The sequence below is a fragment of the Ceratotherium simum genome, chromosome 1 (genome assembly GCF_057802395.1).
Source record: "Ceratotherium simum simum isolate JZ-2026a chromosome 1, ASM5780239v1, whole genome shotgun sequence".
NCBI classification, from domain to species: Eukaryota; Metazoa; Chordata; class Mammalia; order Perissodactyla; family Rhinocerotidae; genus Ceratotherium; species Ceratotherium simum.
This window is the reverse complement of record NC_141900.1, coordinates 61,053,410-61,067,655: the sequence shown is the minus strand read 5'-3', so window position 1 is coordinate 61,067,655 and position 14,246 is coordinate 61,053,410. Positions and strand designations below refer to the sequence as shown.

The window sequence follows — 14,246 nt, the reverse complement described above, 5'->3', positions numbered from 1 at the left end:
CTGGTGAGGATCAGTCACATATCCCTCCTAACCGCAAAGGGGCCTGGCAGTGGAGCAGAGCCTGTGGGGTATTTGCTGAGCACAACTGCCTTTGCTACAGGACGGAAAATGGAAAACTACTGTTATCGCCTGCTGTGAAGAAGAGATGGTCATACCTAGATGTAATGAGAACAATGCCTTAAATTCTAGGTAGATATTTTTGCCTGCTAAACATTCTGACTCTTAGGTTTATTTAGTTTGTCCAAGGGGTGTTGAGGGGTGGGGACAAAGAGAGAGGGAGAGAGAGAGGGGAGTTGAAGACGTATTAGTACCAAATGGAGACTTTCTCCTTGAAAGAATCAGAAAGTTTGAAGGATAATTGAAAGAGGAATGACTTTCTCGTTATATGATTCAATGTTGTTTAATACCTTGTCTGTGTCCTATCTAAGGTCATCTCTCCTTCCACCTAAAATCTTCCGATGGACAGCACTGGTCCACATGCCTCACCCTGGGAAACGCTGCCTCATGGGCCTGGGTCAGCGTCTTTCTCCAGGGCAGTGGCAGACATTTATGAGGTTTGCTGTGAGCCCCGAGCTGTGCTCCGGCTACTGAGGGCACAGAGCGGTTGATGACCGTTCCTGCCTTTAAGATGTCATAGAATGGGGAGGCGGAGAAATAAATCAATAGTTACAACACAGTGTAAGACATGCATTTGGGAACCACAATGTGTTACTGGAGTGACCCTTGAAGGACAGCAGATTTTTCAAGAAAAATTCTGTAATGTCCTAGTTCTGCTGTGTTCACTGTTTGATTTTGTTTCCTTTAATTTTTTCTTTTGGTGGCATTGATGGTATTCTATTCAAGGTGAAATCCACTGGTAGAGGTTAAAAAAAAAAAACAAAACAGCTGATGTTTTCTAGGTATTTTGAATTCAGTGCCCTTGAGACATCAGACGTTCTCAGAGGGCCACGTGAGAAGAAACGGAACACTGTTTCAGGATGGGGGGAAGCCGGCTTGCAAGGCGTGGAAAAGGTTAATAACAATGTCAGATCAATACTGCAGTTATTGATTGAACTCACTAAATGGAGGGAAAGGCGGCAAGCTGTGGGTCTGGCCCGGGGTCCCGTCCTCCTCTCTCTGTATTGTGCAGCATCGACTCCTTTGTGCTCAGGTTGTCTTCTTGTTGAAATTAGAAGATTGGACCATGTGTGCAGCTCCTGCACAATGAATGTTCATAGATGCAAAGGAAGCTCTCCCCTCAAGCCCACCCACGGAGAAGGGATGACCTTGGAGTTCTTGCACTTTAAGTTTAGCCTCAGCCCTCCCATCATTTGTTTTTCTGGAGCATTTGAGTTCCATTTTTAGGTGTTAGGAAATAGTATTAACCTCATCACTGTTGTTTTCATTTACTTATATCTTATTTAGTGCTTACCATGTACTAGGCACTGCTCCAGGTGTGTTAGCAGTATGAACTAATTTAATCTTATAACAATGGGTACTGTTATCACACCCATTTTAGAGGTGGGAGAACTGAGGCATAGGGAAATCAAGTAACTTGTTCAAGATCAGATATCTAGGGAGAGGCAGAGCGAGATTCCGTCTCAGGCTGTCTGGGTCTAGAGTGCAATCAGCACCCTGCATGGTGTCTGGGCAAAAGAGTTGAAGGTGCTAATAATGAGATGAGGCAGGTAATAAAGACACATACAAAAGAAGTATTTTTTGAAAAATTAAAAGTGATGAGACAATGAGAGATGTTGCCTATGCACTTGGGTGAAATCCTTTTAGAGAAGAAATAAAGTGAATCATGCCCAATGAGAGTGAGAGAAGAGGAAAATGCCTACCACCGTTCACACCTACCAGGCTTTACGTAGATTAGCTCCTTTGCTCCTCACAACACCTTAGGAGGTAGGTGCCATTTCACCCCCATTTTACAGAAGAGGCTAAGTGACTTGGTTCAGGTCATATAGCTCGTATGTGATGAAGCCAAGTCCCAGGCCAGAGTCCTGGAGGCAGACTTGGTGCTGCTGACCACTGCCTGGTCACCTGCAGGAGTGGGGCTAGGGGATCCACATCTGCATCAGTCGAGGACCCAGGAGACCAAGTGTGGTGAAGGGGCAGCTGGTGACACCTTTGCTGGGGATACGGAGCGCGCCCTGAGTCCAGCAGCCCCGGAGCAGATGCCTTGAAGTGAAGGAGTCTCCCGGGGCTGGCAGGGATCTGAAAGACCAGTTTATCCGCCTCCATGTAAGACTGACAGGTCTTCTTAGGGGAAAGGTGCACAGTGCACAGAGGATGCATACAGACAGCATGAAGAGCGTGCCTGGTTTAGAATGCTGCGGGGCTAGATTGCACCCTTGTTTGGCGGAAAAGTGTCTACAACCTGTACGGTCGCTTTGGACCAGGGTTCCTCAACCTTCGCACTACTGACATTTTGGGGTGCAAAATCCCCCTGGGTGAGAACCACTTCTTTGAGCTTATATTTTGGACTTATGAGCGGACAATGTTTCCAGAAATTAGCCTGTTCTGATGTTGAGGAGTAACATATTCTCTAAAATTCTTCCAACTCTCAGAACCTAAGAGAAAAAAATGATGGATTAGCACGCACAGTACTTTATCATTCGGTTAATTTTTGATATTTTGTCCCCAAATACAATATCAATGTGTATGGCTGTGGAGAAGACGGATTGGAAAGCATACTCGGCACACTTCTTTACAAGACCTCTATTTTAACCGTATGTCTATTATTTCACCGCAGTGTGATCAAGTTCTTGTCTTGACCCATATTGCCACCTAGCGGTCACTTCGTTTTGTAGCACCCAGAAGAAAGGCGCTAATAAAACTGCTTTTAAAGAATGAAGCCCAAGAAACTTGCCGGGGAAGTGGGCGAGGCTCGACGAACAGCCGTAGCTTCTCGCTGCGCCGCATCGTGGTCCATGGGCTCCTCCGCCGCGCCGCACCCGTTTTCTCCCCCAGCCCCACCCCGTCTTCCGGCGACCCCACTTCTGCACCTTCCAGCGACCCCACTTCTGCACCTTCCAGCGCCCAGTGACCCCTCGCTCCTTCCCGCCAGCGTGTTGGGCCTCTTCTCTGCGGAGAATTCAAATCTGCGTCCATTTTGAACAGAAAGAGCGTCCTGCGGCTGGAAATATCCGACGAGAAGCGTTTCATGAACGCCTTGAAGAGAGTTGCTACATGAAAACTAGACAATTCAGCTGAAAAAATATAGATGATTTGTTGCTGCTGTTGTTGTTTCTAAGCTGGACCTCAAAAACTTCCACAGGATGTCTTTCCTCCTAAGTGGAGAATGCTACTTTGCCAGTGTCCCTTTATTCTCTTCACCCACTTCCAGACCATTTACTTAACCCCAGAAGGACAGGAGCAGCCCTACAAATGCATGTAGTTGTCTTCTTAATAGCTTTGGTAAGCCGACTTAAATTTCAGATAACTAGAGACCGTTCTAATGGCTTTATTCTGTCAATAGGTGATGTAGTGTCGTTAGTAATCCTATAAAGCTTATGAGGGTAGCTTCTTAAAAAAAGATGGAAACCAAGAGAATGGAGACAAAGAAAGCTATTCTATAGAGTTAAACCTTGCCTTCAAGGAGGACAATTTTTAAAGTAACTTTATATCTACATGTGGGCTTCAATTATATATTTAACAGTCTGAACATATGTCAAATATCAACCCACTCAAGCTTGGATGGTGAACTCATGATGGATATTTACTTTATTGCAAAGAGTGTTTTCTATTTCCAGAAAATAAAATTTTATTTAAAGCTACGGGAGCTATACTTTCTTCTAGCAATTAGGTAAAACAAAAGACCCAAAACTGTAATTCTAGACCAGAGCTACTAAAGGATTTTTGGTTTTAGGCCATATCAACAAAGGACCACAAATAACCAAGAGCCTGGAAGGGTAGATATCGTGAACAGGAAATTTGCAGAAGCCCTGCAGATGGGCAGCAGCTGGGTTTCTGTAAGATTTATAGGCTTAATAGGATAAACATGCACTTGTTTATTTCTGCTGTATATGAGCAGACACCAGATGAAGAAACCCCAGAACTCCCTTTACCCTGCCCCACATTTAAAGAAATTTCTCCTTTTCTCCTCTTGTCTCTCAGTGCGAATGGCTGAAGCAGCAGCTTGTGTTTAAGACCATAAAACACGCACAGAGTTTTATAAGAAGAAATGGAAAGGATAGAAATCTCCTGTGTATTTGTTTATATTGCTGAAGCTTGTTTAACCTTCTTTGTCACTTTACTTGGTTTGACCCTGACACCCAAAGTTGACATGAACCTAAGCCCCAATACTCTGGTGCTAGATACAACCTAAAAGAAAAGATGGCATCTGCGGAGGTAGATGTGAGCTTGTCAGTATGGTCAAGATTGAACTCGCAATGTGATCAGTGTAGATGGGGAACCCAGGTGGTTTGGGGCAATGAAGTTGTACGGCAGTTGAACCATCCATCCTCAGGTCCAAGGATCTAAACTGCACCTACAGCTCTGTAGACAGAGCACCCGGGATAAGCGCAGGGAGCTACTATCTGATGAAGGAGACAGGCGGCTGCTGCAAACTTCCATAATGAGTGGGTGAATTGTTTAAGGAATTTTGAGACCCTCCGACTGGAGGAGCAGGACGAGGACAAAATAATATATGATGGGTCACCAGTGGTTAATATAATTGGATGATTCATGTTAACAAAATGTCAAAAAATCACAGGAACAAAGTCTAGATCTTGTCTCTAGTCACACAGTGTCCATGACAATGTACCCTTATTATTGAACAGTCCATTGAAGCTGTCCTAGGTGTGCTGGGACTTTCGTAAGAGAAGGAGATCCAGTTTGTTTAGAAGGATGATTTTTTTTAAAGGGCGCTCTTAACAGTGCTGACTCTCCCTCCCTGGGTTATACCCATTACTAACTCTTCACATAATCCCGTTCATTTCCTCCTTCCCTCCCTCCCTCTTTCCCTCCATTCGTTTTTCTTCCCTTGCTTCTCCTTTTCCAGGACCAGGATGTTTCAGGCACCATGCCGATCAGTGACAGCCTGAAGATTTATGAGAAACTGTTGCAGCCTTTTAGGAGACGAGAGGCAAAATATTGAACAACAGAGTCCCAGGCAGCGGCAGATCCTGACTCTGGAGCCTGAAGCTTATACAATTTGGGGAGCTCTCTTAAAAAAAAGATATGTAATTACAAATACAAAATAGGCATGAAAGGGAATATTTACTAAGAATGAAAAAGTACATTACAACAAATCACTGGAAACATAGAGGTTTAGGTCCTTTCTCCTAAAGATCTCTTTAGGCAATTTACCAAAAACACTTACTTAGAAATGCTTTCTGATTGCAACCTGGCTTCCTCTGCTCCCCCGAACACTTAAGGACTCCTCCCAGAACTGACAGGGACCAGCGCTGAAGAAGGCTCTGAAGCCTTCGGCTTCATTTACTTCTTCAGATTCCGCATCTAGTCTCAGGCCGTCACTCAGAGTGGCGAGCAGCTGAAAGCAGCCAGTGGCTGTGCGGGTGGGTCCTGAACAGCCTCAGCGAGCGAGCGTCCTGGAAGCATGCTGGGCGCAAAGTACCTCAAGAGCAAGAAGACCGGTTTGGGTGTGCTAGGCAAGATGGGTTCCAAGTCCTGTTTGCGAACTTCACTTCTTGAAACCTCTTTTTTCGTGTCTGTAAAACAAGGGTAACTAAAAGAGATGAGGTATATAGCACGCAGTCAGGTGCCTGGCACAGAGCAAACTCGCAATGAGCCTTTGCCTGATGGAGGAATTTACTTTGGAGTTTGGTACTGAAAGTTATTTGTGTGTCTCTTTGCATTTGTCTCATCCCCACCTCCCTTCGCTGTTGACTACAGGAGACGTTGAATATCAGTGAAAAATCCGTTCCCTAGTTAGCGTTCTCTGTCTTGCCTTTTGTAATGTCTGTCGGATCCAATCCATCACGTATGTAATCATATTATACATTGCCTTCTCCATGAATAAGAAATGAGGGGATGGTGTTTTGTTTTCTGCGGGCCCCCATCATGACAGACTAGATACAGGATGCAGATTTCTGCTCCACAGAGGAAGCGAGGGTGCACATAATAAATCATTTTACGTTTCTGGGATGGGAGACAGGCTCCTGGGGATTCTGTGACTGTGGAAGCTGCGGTCTTCTTGGTGATGAGCACTTTGGATGCCGGGCTCCTCGGGCTGATGGAGAATGAAAGGAAACGTCAGGATACAGCCATATCCGCCTGGGTGGGGGTGGGGAGCAGTCAAGAGCCAGAGAGCCGCGGTGCTTAGGTGAAGTGCCTGCGGGATTTACACTCCCTCACAGGCGTCAGGAAGGTGTTAGGGCCGGTAAAGCTCCTCGGTGCTGCAGAGGGTGTTGCAATCTTGGGATGCCAGGAATGGTTACTTAGCTTCTTAACGTCTGTTTCCTTAGCTGTAAAATGGGAATGAAAGGGCTCTTGCCTGCTTCAGTGGATCATGTGGAATTCAAAATACAGTAATGAAAGTGAAAATGCCTTGTGCCTTCAGGGAGAGCTATAAAATATTGCTATTAAAAGCAATAGCATAGGTTAACATTATGGAGCCTTTATCCATAATTTCTCAACCCATCTTGCAGCAATGATTTCCTCATACTCCTTCCATTTGTATTTTGGTGCTGCTTTATTGTTTAGTTTATAGAAATTAATTCTAAATGTTAAACTATACTGGATTCTTTCATTCAAATTGAAGTAATACCGGGAAGGCGATTCATTCATATGTTCTTTCTGTTTTCAGCGCGATTGTCTCTAGCAGGTTGTTAAAGCATTTCTCAAATCAATGAAATAGCGCTACCTCGTGGCCGCACGACTTACTGCCCTTCACTGCTCATTTGCCTTTGAAATTTTAATTATAAATATTGGCAAATAAGTATTAGAAAGTCTATTTTCTGTTTAAATAAAAACACGTCTGTCTATATTTACCTGTAAAATATACAGAATTAATGGAAATTTAAGGAAATTCAGTGGAACCCCACCGCTCCCCCCCCACCACCCCCACTGCCTTTGTGAACTACTTGTTAGTGAAAGTATCCATTTGTACCTCGAAAGAACATGCTTCAATAACGTTTGAGAGTGATAACAAGCTTAATCTCGCTCACAGTTCTGCCTTTGTGATGGTGGTAACTAAGAAAATGTGCTTTTCCCTACATATCTTCCTAATTCTCTGATGAAAAATTATGTATAATGTGTATATTTCACAAAGTACATTTTATTGGAGGGAAGTATATAAGATAATACATATTTAACAAACAATAAGAATCAAAAAAAGTTTTTAAAGTACTTAGCTAGACTCACTTATCTAGACTTGAATTAATGAAGTAATTCAAGGCAGAAGCACTTTTAGAAATGGCATAATAACCCTGCATTGGACCGATATTAAATGGAAGAGCCTGAGCAAGGATGTATTTGTTAGGGAGAATAATCACAGCAAGGGATGGTTTTCTATTTTTTTTCAATGGGATATGAACGACAATTACAATAACTTATTAAATGTTTATTTAGCAAGGCACTGTGTAAGGAAATTTACCTGCATTGTTGCAGTCAATAACTGGAGAGTGGGTTCAATCACGTTTCTTTAAAACATTATAATGGGATATTTAAAACCAAAGTGGCCAAAGCGAGAAGAAACAGATCTTCAAGCCAGGAGCTAAGCATCTGCCTGCTGTACTAGGGGCTCAATAGCTTTGAATGCGCTGGGTGGTTGATGCCCTCTGGTGGCCATTATGGGAATTTACGAATTTAACACTGAAATTGAAGGCAGTCGTGAACGCCAGCATTAGGGTGCCTGTTGAGGAGTGCAGAGTCCCTTCCAGGGAACCTGAAGCCTCTGGTATGTGACCAGTGAAGTACGACCATCTTTGTTCTCATTGAATTTCTGCTGTAGATGAAAGAGATGATCAGTAAGTGAATTCAGATTCCCTGTGGTGTTAGGATTCAGCGTGTAATGCCTAAAAATGATGAATGTTAATCACGGCCGCTGACTGTTTTCCCATTTTAGCTGTTAAATAAAATGGAAGAAAACTTTAAAAAAGTAAAACAAATCACCAGAAAGGTAAACAAGCTGTGGTATATTCAGTTGATCCATTTACAATGGAAAGCTTCCTTTTGTGATATACATACCATATCTATGCAGGTACACATACATTTGTGTGTGTGCATACACATAGGAAATTCCAGAAGGATAGATACAAAATTGTTAATAATCGAAACCTCTGGGGATTAAGATGAGGAGGGCAAGAGAAGGAAGGCTTTTGTTTACTTTAGCATTCATTCATGTAGTAACAGGAGCTTGTATTTCTTTCATAATAAAACAATCGTAAATAAAATAAACAGATTTTTAAAAAGAATCAAACATACTCCCACCTGAAACATAACATGCCTAAAAATATGATAAACAGGTTAGGGAAATGTTGTAATTTTTTTATTATTTAGAACTTTAAAATATACAGCTTTATATATTAGTTTTGGTAGAATTTGTATTAATTCCCTGGTATTTTCCTTGCTCCTTCAGATGAAATGGAGGAGTTTACTTGAGCAGATCTAAAATATTTTCATACCTGCTGAGGAGTGTGAAGCAGCAGTTAGAGCAAGAAATTTGGAATCCTTCTTCCAAGTTCCATTTTGGCTATTTCTGTATTTGTTGATCTTGTTAAAAAATGTCCTTCTTTACAAAGCTGACACAAGGCAAATAATATTTCATAGGCCAGGATTATTAAAAGTCACTTGGTGCCATTTGTTTATACCAGGCCTTTGTGTCAAAATACTTAAGGTGGTTTTTGGAATCTATATAGAATACAAAATAACATAAAATAAAAAGAGGTGCGAGGGAGAAGGAGAAGGGAGAAAGGGATAGAGACATAACATGGAACCAGACAGGAGACGAGTCCACAAAGTGCACCAATGAAAATGAAGTTGTGTGAAACTTCTGGTAAGGGTGAATCATAAGTTTGGTTTGGAATTTGCTAGCAATTGAAGCAAAGAAGAAACATGGTTAGTTCCAGGAGTCACAGGTCCGTAAGACAAAAACTCATCAGTAGTTGAGGAGAAACAACAGCTTCTGGGCTATAAAGACAAGAAAAAATTGTCCCCGCTTAACTGGCTTCTAGATAAACTCAAGATGTTGTTCATCCATTGCAGAGGAAGATGATGGCACACAAGTGCTGGAACGCTCCTTCGTCCTGGGCTTGAGGGAAGACAGCTACTGTTAGCCAGTCTTTGACCCCCCCAGAAGTTTTCATTGTCCATTTTTGGTGGTCTCCCTTTTCTGTCTGCCGGATCTCGAACTCAAACCCACCTTCTCCTTATGGAGCCTTAACTTTTCTCCATTGCTTCTTGGTCAGATTGCTCAATGGAATGGCTCTATGACACTCTTACATATTCATGGGTAAGTGATTAATAATACAACTGTGCCCCCTCCACACTTAAGGTGTTTGCATTTATTTTTATTCTCTTAGAATGGCAGCTGGGCAGACAGGTGTCATTATTCATTTTTTATAACAATGGTTCCATTTCACCGGGCAACATCATTTAGCATCTCCTCTGACTCTTCACTGTATTTACAAATTCTCCTTTGGCTGTGGAGAGCACAAGTGAACCCTAACTGATTAAATTATGTCAACTTTATTTAATGCATCCTGGTGTTATCTTCCACGTATTTTCTTCTAGAATTGTTTATTTTCTTACAGCCATTGCACACCGATATTCAGGTTAAGGTCTACTATGACCCCATCGTCTTTTAAATCAGTCTTGAAACGAACCCATTCATTCCCACTGGCTGTCTGTGTCATTCTCCCACTCCTTCCCCTGCTTTAAGTGTTCATTTAGCATCCAGATTCACACACAGAAAACACATTGCACAATGACCGTGGTGTCCTAACCCAGGGCGATCAATGGACTATTCATCTCGCCAATGTCTTGGCCTGAGAAGGAGACTTGAAAGGAAAATAAACAAAGTTGTGAGTTGGTGTAGGTGGAACCCTCCAGATTTCCTTTCCCAGACAGCACAAGAAAATTAGGCCAAATGCCCATAAAATAGTAGGCACTGACATTCTTTGCTTCCGCAGTTTTCCTATACATAAGACAGGAAAGCAGTGCTGAGTCCGTCAAGTTTTATACACTAGGTAATAGACGGGCCAATTCAAAGACCAGAGATTCTCTTTGGGACCAGTGTCCCATCTAGTTATTTTTGGTCATGAGTGGATGATCAAGCTCTAAAGGCAACAAACTTTACAAAGCGGGCACACAAGGACCAAGACCAGTGATGGCCTTGGGGATGAATCAACGCTGCTGGTAGCCCAGAAACCTTCTCATCCCACTTTGGCCCATCTGATGCAGCCTCATCTCTGCTGTGTCACCTCCCCTCCCAAATGTACTTTCCACAGTGAGGACAAATTGTCACTCCTCCTCTAGAGGAGGTCCGTGTGCTGAACCTGCCGTTAGTAGCTGGTTGGTCTTCATGAGGAACAAGGCCATATTAGGTACAGGTTTTCTGACCAAGGAGGTGGCACTCATGCAACTAGCCTTAGCGAGAGTAAGTTCAAGTTGCAGACTGTCCTTGATGTCATCCATTATTATGCACGTGTTTATAAATGGGCATCGACATGGTATATGCTCAACATATACCCTAACAATATTTTCTGGCAAGTGTTTTCTCTTTCAAGATTTTGCTTAATATAACTTGATGCTAGTTCATTTGAGGCATAGAGGTTTGCAACTGATTACCTTTGTGGTTGATTGATCCGTTGTCAACATAAAATGGCATTCTTTGATTCACGCAATACTTCATGCCATGAAATCGCCTTTTCTGATATTATGGTTGCTACCTTGCTTACTTTTAGTTTGTATTTGTTTGAAAAAATTGCCTATAATTTGCTTTAAAAATTTATATTGAAGTATAATGTACATACAGAAATGAGAATGTATAACTTGATGAATTTTCCACTGTGAACGCCCCAGGGTAACCAGCTCCCAGATCAAGAAATGGAACATCAGCAGCATCCCAGATGGTTCCCTCAAGCCCCCTCCCTGTCACAACCTCAACCAAAGATTAATCTGACTTCTAACACCAAAGATTAGTCTTCCCTGTTTTTGTCCCTTTTATCAATGAAACAATACAGCTTGTACTGTTTTGTGTTTGACTTCTTTCATTCATCATTATGCTTAGATACTCATCCATGTGCTTGTATGTAGAGACAGCTCATTCATTCTCATCGCCGCATAGAAGTCCATTCTATGAATATACCACGATTTATCCATTTTATGGTAATGTACATCTGGATAGTTTCCAGTTTTTGCCAATTGCATAGTGCTGCTCTGAACATTCTTATACCTGTCTTTGGTGCACATATATATACATTTCAGTTTGATGTAAAACTAGATTGGAATGCTGGGTAATTGGATATGCTGATGTTCAGCCAAATAGTTTTCTAAAGCAGTTGTATCAATTTCTCTCCCCAGAGTGGTGGATTGGAGCTTGAGTTGCTCCACAGCACTTAGTCTTGTCAGTCTTTTTCCTTCTAGTCATTCTAGTGGATGTGAAGTGGTATCTCATTATGGTTTCCACTTGAGTTTCTGTGATATCTAATGATATTAAACACCTTTTTACATGCTTATATACAGTTGAATATCCTCTATGTGAAGTGCCTGTTTGAGGCTTTTGCCCATTTTTCTATTGGGTTGTCTGTCTTTTCCATTTTAATTTGTAGAAACTCTTTATATGTTCTCCACATAAGTCTTTTGAGAATATGCATATTGCAAATATCTTCTCTGTGATTTCCCTTTGCACTCTCATGATGGTGTCTTCTAAGGAACAGATGTTTTTAATTTTAATGGATACAGTTATGTTTTTCCCCTTTATGGTTAGTGTTTTTTGCAACATGTTTAAGAAATCTTTGCCCACCCCCAGGTCGTGAAGATATTCTCCTAAGGTTTTTTTTTTTCATAGCACTTTATTGTTTTATATTTCACACTTGCATTTATCATTTTCCTGGAATTATTTTTGTGTATGGTGTGAGGTAGCAGATGAGATTTTTTCCACCCGTATGGTTATCCAATTAACCCAGCACCATTTGTTGAAAAGTCTATGCTTTCCCCACTGCACTGTAGTGTTGCCTTCGTCATGAATCAAGCAACTATATAAGTGTGTTTCTGGATTCTCTGTTCTGTTCCCTGGTCTGTTTGTTTATCTATGTGCTGTTACCACACTCTCTTAATTGCCTACAATTACCACACTCTCTTAATTGCCTACAATTTACCTTTAACTTTGGTTTAGGCATATCCCTTATTAGCAGCATGTAACTGGATTTAGGTTTTCTAAACTCACTCTGAAAATAATTGTCTCTTGAAAAAGGGGTTTCACTAACCCATTTATAGTTATTGTTATAGTTGATATGTTTGGTCCATTTTTTTGTTTTCTGTTTTGATTTATTTCATATTTCCTTTCTTTTCTTTGTTTTATCTTATTTTTAAATCACCTAAAAATTAAATAATTTTAACTGTTAAAATAGATACATTTACAAGTATTAACTTCTTTTCAGTCATATCTTTGGTATCAAGTCTGTTGTAGCTTTCCTTGACTGTTTCTGCCCTTTATAGGTTGGAATCCCTGTGCTTTATAGGTCTAATCGTGTTTTTGGTGTACACATATATACATTTCTATCACTTCTCATTGGCTTCATCATGTTGTCCTTTCTCCTGATCCTTCAAGAGATTTCTCCACCTCAGTGACTTGTCCTAAAGAATCATTTTTCCTCTTGACCATCTTACTGTTAACTTTATTTTTGCTATTGTAATTTTAGTTTTCTGGTGTGTCAGCTAGTCTCATAGTCTCTGAGCCAGAAGTCAGACCACAAGGGAGGCAATAAAGCCTATTTCTATCTTTTTTTTAGTATTTGCAGGTTGCTTCTGTGTTGCTAGCAAAGTCTCTGGGCTTTAGTGGTCTCGCGTTTTCTGTCCCTGGTTATGACAATAAATTGACTCTTAATTTTAGTTTTTATGCTGTGAGATTTCATATCATCTGTTAAGTAGGATAGATGTTAGTGAAGTATTGAGAGATTTCCTCTATTGCTAACCAGAACCTCTCCTTCCAACATCGTGTATACTACATCTTTCTAATGTGCTTCTCCAAAAATATATTTTTAAATAATAGTAATAAAAATTATAAACTTAGAGGTTTCATGCTTCAGCAATCTTTCAACCTCAGATCCTCATGAATTCTTTATAAATCATTTGATGCCATTTATTCACCCGTTTAATAGCCTCCTTTATGAGCCAGAGTCTTGAATCTTCCACTAGAAGTATGTTCTTGTATAAGTCACTCACCCACTGATGATCTTGGTTTCCTCAATTCAGACGATGAGGTGATGGAATTAAACTGATCTCTAAGATTCCTTACAGTTTGAAATCCTGTGGTTCAGTGAAATGCCGTCCACACTCATGCTTATTTTAAAAATCACACTAAAAATGGTCACAAAACAAAACCAGCTTGCAGAAATCACAGTTCTTGGCATTAATAACCTTCCTTCCTAACAATTTCTTTTAGTTGACTTTTGCCCAGAAACTACTGGCATTGTGGCAGTGAAGCGTTAGTTCATAATCAAAATATACTTGCTCTGCTTCTTTTTGTTGGTTAGGATGGGAGAGTTAATGCATCCTCACTAGGTACACTTGTTTATAAGACCTTTGAAATTGCTACCTCACAAGGCTTCTGCAGAAACAGCACGTAGCTAACACATCAACCCACACTTTGAGGACCAGAAAGATCCTGCAGGGGGGGTAAGAGGAATCCTTTAAGTTCTCTGAAAAAGATAAAAGATAATAAGGAGACATCAATGACTCTAGAAAAAAATGAAGTTATGACCTGTATCCTCTTTCATGTGCACAAATTTCATATCGTTTTCCTACTATTCTACCTGAGAAGGGAGACATTTCTCTGTAGTGTTTTGTTTGCTTATTTAAACCAAGATTAGTCCTTTTTGTAGAATACCCTCCTAAGAATAATCTATGTCAATTAATCATCACATAAAGCCAGAATATCTAGATATAAATAAAAGAAATTAAATCCCAAGTCTGAATATTCTATCTTCGCACTGCTGAACTTGGGTACTTTGCGACAACTGCATAATTGTTTTTTTTTTTCTCTATTTAACTATTTGGAGCTGTGTGCATGGAACTTGTGTATGGGAACGTGCACAAGATGGCACTGGGATGGCAGAATATCTCTTTCACTGTTTAAA

General features: G+C 41.0%; 1 long non-coding RNA gene across 3 annotated transcripts in view; it reads right to left on the bottom strand.

Annotated features, from left to right (window-relative positions):
- Positions 1 to 8,061: 8,061 nt before the first annotated feature.
- Positions 8,062 to 14,246, bottom strand: part of LOC147918225 (uncharacterized) — a 45,656-nt gene continuing 39,471 nt past the window's right edge. For all 3 annotated transcript variants that reach the window (XR_015551730.1, XR_015551731.1, XR_015551729.1), the window contains one exon: positions 8,062 to 13,808. This is a non-coding gene — a long non-coding RNA (uncharacterized LOC147918225). The remainder of the gene's footprint in view (positions 13,809 to 14,246) is intronic.